General features: G+C 38.8%; 1 long non-coding RNA gene across 1 annotated transcript in view; it reads right to left on the bottom strand.

Moving 5' to 3' along the window:
- Positions 1–2,491: 2,491 nt before the first annotated feature.
- The window catches only part of LOC109303280, a 152,101-nt gene continuing 147,916 nt past the window's right edge, over positions 2,492–6,676 (bottom strand). Inside the window, exon 4 of the long non-coding RNA XR_002099043.1 lies at positions 2,492–3,913. This is a non-coding gene — a long non-coding RNA (uncharacterized LOC109303280). The remainder of the gene's footprint in view (positions 3,914–6,676) is intronic.

Raw genomic sequence — 6,676 nt, forward strand, 5'->3', positions numbered from 1 at the left:
TTTTTTTTTTTTTTTTTTGCAGTGAAGACTCACAGCAATGAGAAATTCCTGTTGGTGACTGAAAGCAGCAAATAAAAGCACAAGAACCAACTTTTGAAGAATAGTAGTTTAAGAAGTTAAACAGGTTATAGCGGATCCATTATGCTACTTGTTGGGAACAGCGATATAAGGAATTCAGAACATCCTGTAAATCGCTGTGGCATCCAATATTTTTACAGTACCATGAGTAACAGCTGGCTCAACAATTGGCCACTTAATTCTTGTTGGCATTTTTGTTTAGTAGCAAGTGCTTAAAATTGGGAGTGTAGAAGCCTTACTTTAATTCCACTTTGGCTTTCACTTGTGTCTGAGCAAGTTATCAGTAGATTCTTTTGGAAGATACAGGCCTAAACTTTAGTGGCACAGTTCTCATCTTGTATAGCTGAAGCTTGAACTTCAGAGGAGTAGCTAGTGGACACTTCTGAAAACACTGGCCATTATTTCTACTTCTGTTTTTCAGATGTAAATATCTATTGGTGCATTTGACAAGAACGCTAGGTGGACTAAGATTCAATGCATTTGAAACTTGTATCGTTTTTGGCATTGTTTGTTATTACTCTTTCTCCAGTGACCAGAGGAGAATTTCCAAGAAAGTATATTGTGGGAGTAAGAAGCCAGCACTTCCAGCTGATCCTGTTGTGAGCTAGATGCATATAAAGGCTGAAGGGAACTTTAACTACTAGTTTTGAGCTAACTACTGGGCATGTCTACATGTGCACATTTACTGCTCAATAACCGAAATTACTGCACAGTATGGGTACGTGTCTACATGTGCACACCTGTACTGTGCCCTGAATATGGCAACTTACACTGACTTGAGCATAAAATTTGATACCTGCATCATGCAGGTATCAAATTTATGCTTGATTACTGTGCAGTAGCACATGTGTAGATGTGTTACTGCACAGTAACCCAGGGGACCTCCCTGCTGGGCCTGCCCAGCCACTAGAGGGCTGGCTTGAACCCAATTGGAGCTCCCCCTGGTGGCCACAGGGGCACATGGCAGGCAGACTAAATTTAGTCCCAGGTCTCCCGCACACATGGATGCCGGCCTATTTCCGCTTTCTGAGCAGTAAATTTAAGCCAGCATAAATACACATGTAGACACGTCCACTGTTGAAGAAATCTTAGGGCCATTAGATGCAAGACTCCCAACTAGCTTCACTGCAGACAGGCAGGATTTAACTTGTGATTCAAATAGCTGTTTAAATAGAAACAAACTTTTTTTTTTTTTTTTTTTTTTTTTTTAAACCAGCAGTGGCAAATTTAGGCATTTATGCCAATCCATATGTATATTTGTTAGCAACTGAATTACCAGAGGAAGGAAAAAAAGAATGTAAACAGGAGGCTAAGTACCAGCTAATGAAAGCATATGAAGATGGTTTGAAGCAAACTTTCTGAAGATATATCAAGAACCTCAGAATAAAGTCAAAGGGAGTTTTTAGGGTGCCTGTATACAAATACAAGTAGCATGACAAAGACAGATAGGGGAACCAGAAGTACCTGCCCACAAAGGGGATTTCAACACCATAAGTTTAACTGAAACAGCCCGGGGAAGTGAAACTGAACAAGGGAGAGAGCTCAACACTGAACACCCCTGATCTGCATTCTGAGTTACTATGGGGTGTTTACATATATAAAAAAAAAAAATCACCCTGGTCATTTTCTTATTGTGGCTGTGCGAACAGTTCAGAAACTCTGAGTTAAGACAGTGTACCTCTGTGGGTTTTAGCAAGAGCATAAGGCGGCCCTTGCCCCCTTCCTATCCACACACACACAGATGATCTAATTCAATAGAAGGTAAGTGTCTCCTGATGTTGCAGTAAAGTGGCAAAACTTCATGTAATTAGGAACCTACTGCCATTATTAAAATATTATATATAATGCAGGTCAACCTTTCATTAAAAAGAATATAATGAATAAGAGAAGCTATGGGATGTAGAAGGTTAGTAAAAGAATTAGTTTCATGTATTCCTTAAAAAAAACAAACAAACACTCTCCCCCCAAAAAAATCCAATCCCAACCCCCTAAAAAGCATTTTATTATTTTATTTTATTGAGATTATGGATGTGATGGACATGGCAAACACTACTACCGATACCAAAAAAGATAAAAAGAGCTTTTTAAGGAACACACACAAATACAGAAGAGGAAGCATACTGGGGAGGGATGCTTATTCTAAGATGGGAAAATCACCTTCAATAATAAGGTGCTCCCCTTGCTGCTTTCCATTCACAGATCTTCTATTTAAACTGTAAAAAACTATATGCATAACTGTGTATTTCTTATACAGAGCACAGAGACGGCAGAGAGCACACAGATGGCTTATGCAAGTGTTAAAAAGAGCTTTTCACAGCAGACATTGCATTTAATGTTAAACATCCTCTCATTGACCTATGATATCTGAAATCAATCCATATCAGTAGAGAAAATACAATCAGACACACAGCACGTTTAATTAGCAGCTTTATTTGAAGTTTAAGGCATAATTTGCTGTCACATTATATTTACAGATCCCTTCTACCTCTTACATTATTGTACTCAAGTAGTAGAATCTTTGATATGCCTCCTGTAATTGGTATAAGTATATAGTACTAAATTAATAATGCCTAAGGTTCTTGATCAGAGAGACTACCTCCCTACAGAACTGTCATCCACTATCACAAACCAGAAGTCCATGACTAGCACAGTGTAATCAAAGGCAAATTAAAGTTTGAGAATGATCTTATCAATGATGACTCTCAACATTTCCAATAGTTAAGGTGCACATGCACTGTAAGTTGTCTCTGAGAGTTTAACACCACAAACTGGAATCAGGCACAGAGTATTTAGCACATGCTGTGCAAACTTCCCCACACAGCTGTCGTTGCCCTTTTCAAGCCTGATCCATAATAGCCTTCTGCTATTCTAGAACTCTTCTTCAGCTACTCAAACTGAAGCTTACAGTCACTGCATCATTTTGCTGTATGTGCATGTGCACAGGTGAAGATAACATTTGTTTTCACTTTTGATGCAGTTTGAGAAATTCAGTTACAGAAGTAAAAGTCTAGTGTGCCAACACATTAACTAACTCTCCTCTCAGATTGCAGTAAGTAGAGTCAATGGGCTGGTATACTACATGTAATACTTGTCCTATAGGATAAGTAGGATACCATTTTGTTTTGAATTTCCAGGCAGCTTGAAACCCAGCAGACAATGTAGCTGTTGCTTAAGAAATACAGAAATCTACATTGTATGCCAGGTTCACGCCCCAAACCCGGAGAGTCTTCTAGTGTCTGATCCTTACACTTCTCCAAATGGCTCCGAAAGCACACACTACTGCTTATGGTGCTCATTCTTCCAAACCTGTAGTTTAACATATCAGAAAGTGTGTTTTATCAAGAATACCAAATCAAAAAAATCATCAGGTAGGTCTTTTTTACACTTCCTTCCTTAGCCAGAGGTTTTGGAACAGTAGAGAACTATATTTATATTATAGGCCACATGACTACATGCTGGAGAAAATAGTGACACTTTCCTTAAAACCAAACCAAACCAAACCAAACCAACCCAACCCCTCTCTACCTCCCCAAGATTTTCTAACAAATCCAAACTGTAAACTGTATGTAACAAATATTTGAGTCCTTATTAAATATTTATCATTTCCAATGGATAACTCATTATTTATTTTGTATCTTGGAGCCACAAAGATCACTCATCATAGAGTGACAAATAATCTTCAGAAAACCACGTGGAAGCTACAAGATGTCATCAGAGACCCAGTAGCCAGATGTAGCTGCTGATTGTAAAAACAGAATCTACACTGACTACTGAGCGATTGATGGGCAACTATGAGTTCTGGGTTGACTGCTCCATGGCATTTCTTTGATGTCACCTGTGGAAACAGTAATAAGAAGAAATCAGTATAAAGTGTCCCATAGGGAAGATTAAACAGATTAAAAACATTGCACATCTTCAAAAATTTACAGATGGTGTTACAAAGCAATCCTGCCTTAAAAAGTAAACAGAAAAGTGTTTTGTCAGGATAGAAAGCTGAAAGCACATTAGTTCCAAGAGAATAATTTTATATATGCAATTATGTATACTATAAGTAACAAGTGAAACATGGTATTCTTGTAGTTCTATCTTTTAAATCTGGTTTCTGAAACAGCCTAAAGGATTTTTATATTTAAACATATACTTCTTTCAAAACAGCACTATATAAAAATGACTGCAAATTAAAAAGTACAGTACCAGGACTCTGCAACTAAAGGCAAAGTAAATTTTTCCAGCTTGTATGTCCTAAAGCATTGTTAAAGTACTAGGAAAAAGTTGTTAATTAATTTAAAACAACCTCTCATCCGTTTTTGAAAGATGCATGTGATAAATAAAAATACACTTCCAAGAAGTATAGCTAATATATACTGCAACGATAAGATAGGCATCCCAAGTTACTACACAGAGAAATACACAATTGCTGGGTATTTCAGTGGAACAGTGTATTCAAAGCAACATAGAAAGTGAAATGTTGTCAAAATATACTTCAAATCTCATGAGTCTGTATACAAAAACAACAGAACATGCTTCAAAATTCAATACATTACCAATTCTGCGTAAATTTAGCAGGTCTCAGAAAATTAGACCCTCACATAGCACTGTTCAAGTTGTGCATTGCTACAATAAGAAATACAATATACAGCAATTCACATTTACAATCAATTGCTGGATTTTATTCCTGCTTTTTATTGAATTAATTATTTTGCTACTGAAGGACTTGCCAGAATGGAGAGCATCACATTTGAGAATGGGTATGACTCCTTAAAATTTTAATGAAAAAATTCTTTTTAATGTCTTGGTACTGATATTTTAGAAAGTTAATGTTTAAAATCAGAAAATAAGAGGTCAGTAAAGGGGAAAAACAACCCCCTCCCTCTACCTTTAAAAGTCATTTTTTTTGTTATAAAACTTTTTTTAAAAACTAAAAAAGAAATAAAGTAGGAAAATTAAACCTTCCCCCAAGCCATATGCAACTTTGCTAAAACAGCTTTACCATTAATCCATAAAATGTGTTTTGCAATAAGACTGATTGGATAGTAGGACAAAAGATAATCATTTGAAAAACAAAATTTAATACGGTTTTATTGCCAAATAAAGCAGTTGTTGCTTTATAATACTTAAAAAGGGAGTTAGAGTAGCAAGCATGTTCTGCAGTGCTTGGCTCACAATAAAATTTCAAAGCAGATGTAAGAGGTTTTTTTCTGAATACCATGTATAGCACCAAATCCCTATTGAATCTCTCCTGAATCTACTCCAGGGCTAGGGACAGAAGTTACACAAAATGGTTTAAGTGATCAGAAACTGGTTTAAACCTGTAACAGAATAGAAGCTCAGTGAACTGAGTGAAAATGGCTGAAACTGTTTTAAGATAAACCTGGTTGAATGTATGATCAGGCATAATTAATTTAGGTCAAACTGGTTTATGAAACTTCTGTCTCAAACCCCTTCCTGCTTCAAGTTAAATCAGAGTCCCCCAAAATCTCAGCATTTTGCAGCCCTGGACTGTGATGTCTGCTCGAGAGACCAGAGCTGGCCCTGCCCCTCTGCTCCCTAGCTTAAGCAGTGAGGGCTGGCTCACTAGTCCCCTCAGGCAAACCCGGCTGGGGTCTGGGTCCAGGGAGGGGAGTGTTAAACATCCATTGTCCTGAGTATGGAGCGGTCTTGCCCTGCTTACTTAGTACTGGCTGCAACTAGACTACAAATCCCAGAGGCACCTAGAAGCAGGAAGAAAAAGTGATGAGCAATACTGCAGAGTCCAGCTGCTGCAAGTCTAGACTTCAAATCCCAGAGATCTTAGGGGCAGCAGGAAGAGGAAATGAACACACAGCCTATGCTATGTGCCAAAGAGCCAGGCTGTAGCATATCCTCCCCCACCCAAGCATCTGGCTTGATCTGCTGCAAGCATGTGGCTGCATTTCCTGAATCAAAAGTGAATGTCTGTTCATTTGCTTATTGGTTCAATCTTTGCAGCTTGGACTGGACTAACCTGCAAAGACTGAATCAATTCAGCCTCAGGCTTTTTGACTGCCTGTACTTAACCCAGAAGACCATCCCAAATACCTCAGCCTATCTAGGCTAGCATTGTCACTGTTGCTAGCATTAGTTCAGCCACATTAATAGTGGGAAACAGTTATGCAAGTCTGCTAGTTTATAGTGCTACAATGATGTAAATTAACAAACATGGACTACCAAAGGGACCACCCCATTGTTCTTCCTTGGTTGAGCTAGGAAAGTACTGCCTGGCAGTCACTCCCTATGTCACTAATGACAATCTCTATAGGAACTGCTTCACATTATGTCCTGAAGCCAGCGAGCCCTTTTCCAGGGCTAGGAAATAGTGCTGCAGGCTTTGCAGTCAGTTGAAGCAAGAGCTTGTAAACTCAGACATTCAAAAAGCCTGAATTGATTCAGTCTTTGCAGGTTAGTCTAACCTGGCTAGGCTAAATCAGTTTTGTAACCGGACAGACATCCCAGAAATGCCGGCACATGCCTACAGTAGCTCAGGCTAGAAGATGGGGGGTGCTAGAACACCCCCTCCTTTCACACCATGGAGCTGAGGGGGGCATGGCCAGGATGGCAGGAGCTCTGATTAGCCCAGCAG

The sequence above is a fragment of the Gavialis gangeticus genome, unplaced genomic scaffold (assembly GCF_001723915.1).
Source record: "Gavialis gangeticus isolate Ggan-Ray unplaced genomic scaffold, GavGan_comp1, whole genome shotgun sequence".
In the NCBI taxonomy this organism is placed as follows: domain Eukaryota; kingdom Metazoa; phylum Chordata; order Crocodylia; family Gavialidae; genus Gavialis; species Gavialis gangeticus.